Source organism: Salvelinus sp. IW2-2015, linkage group LG15, assembly GCF_002910315.2.
Source record: "Salvelinus sp. IW2-2015 linkage group LG15, ASM291031v2, whole genome shotgun sequence".
NCBI classification, from domain to species: domain Eukaryota; kingdom Metazoa; phylum Chordata; class Actinopteri; order Salmoniformes; family Salmonidae; genus Salvelinus; species Salvelinus sp. IW2-2015.
The window spans coordinates 62,708,137-62,710,060 of NC_036855.1; positions in this window are offsets into that span (position 1 = coordinate 62,708,137).

Here is a 1,924-nt window from a genome sequence, read left to right on the forward strand (position 1 = left end):
AAGTAGCCTGCCATAAATAAACCCCAGCCACTTGTGCCGCTTCACACAACTTTGCCATTAGGGTTAATGACCGGTAACGCCTGGATTTATTGGCTGAATGACACACGCGCCACATATCATTACCTTAGCAATGCACGCTGCAGCCCCCGCCTGCACAACTCAATTAATGACAGGAACCACTCCCGCACCTATTTGTTTGCTTTCCAATTTAATGAACACATTAGAATCTCCGCCTGCTGCCACTGCCACTGCAGCCGCGACAGTAGGTTAGTAATATCTGCTGTCTAACTTGAACGTGATTATTATGACAGTTTGATACTGAAACACAGATAAAGATACAACGCAGGATCTCTGGATTAACTATGATGGAAGTGGTGGCAGATAAAACTTACTGGAGAATCAACACAGATGTCAACTCTGCCTTGAAATAACATTACAGTACTTTTACGCATGTTATAGAGCAGCCATTTCATGCAGTTATGGAGAGACTGAGAATGTACCTCTCTAGGATAAATAAACATATCATACCTTTCCTCAGCAAAGAAAGGAAGCAATAAGGGAAACAGTCATGCTTTTTATCATCAAGTGAATGGATTAATAGATGATTCACACAACCCTGCTTAAAGAGTATTTGCCCCCCATGCCTGTTACTACATCAGATAACAGCGTCTAAAGTCCATGAAACAACAAAGGCCTAATGTGAGTCGCTAAAGGATGATGTCCATGTTCTTTATAGTAMCAGGTACTGTAGGCTACTGGAAAGAAAAACATGAAAGTGAATTGGCCACTTTACCTGCCAGACACAGACACACAGACACACAGACACAGACACACACACACACACACACTTTTTTGCTCTGATTCCTAGTCCATTCTCAGGGCAGGAGAGGAAGGAGGGATCGCTTGCATTTGGAGACTGACGAATCAGCAGAAAGGTGGATTGGGCTTCACACCAAAAGCCCATAGTGCTTTCTTCTTGGCAGAGGTGGTCAAGGCTTCAATCTCTGGGAAGGTACTTCAGAGGACAACAACATTCTAAACTTGTGCTTTAGCAATGCATGTTTCCTTAGATGTGATTCCTCTGACACAATGGCAGGCATAGCATTAACACTAAGCTACATAACAGGACATGGTCCCTGGGTTCTCCCACCACAGATACCCACCAATTAGCTGTTCAGAGAGTCAGTTGTTTCCCCCAGACTAATTCAATAGGAGCAGAGAGAGAAGGAGAGGAGATCAGTCCCGGTCCTGACCAAGCGGGACAGCGAAGCATTGCTTACTCCAGGAAGGCAAGAACGTGGGCCTGATTAAAATTGCTATTCGATAACAAAACATCTGCTCCAAATTAATTATCTCACTGTAGTCCAGCATGGCGAGCAAAAGGCCGCATTTGTCAATGCCAAGCATGCAATTCCGTCCTGAATTTTGGCATTTTCTGTGCACGAAATCACTCCAATGAATTAGTTTCCATGTTGCAGCCAAAATTTGAATTCATTTAAGATGGTGGGCCGGTTAACACAACATTTGTGGTGGGTAAAGCTTGACAGATGGAGTATTATGGAATAAATTGGCTTAATGATTACTAGCACTAAGAAACAACATAAATATTAATTACATGACATATTCACTTAATCCCAAGTGTAGTCTAATACTTTTTAAACAGGTGCTATACGTCAGTTAGAGAGTTTGATGACTGGGGAAGAAAAGCAACTGACCATACAATTCAGATAGGTACCTGGCATGTGTGTGTGTGGCAAGCATTTGCGTGTGTGTGTGTGTGGTGTATGGTGTGTGTGTGTGTGTGTGTGTGTGGGTGTGTGTGTGTGTGTGTGTGTGTGTGTGTGTGTGTGTGTGTGTGGCTGGGTTGGTGTGTGTGTGTGGTGTGTGTGTGTGTGTGTGTTGTGTGTGGTGTGTGTGTGTGTGG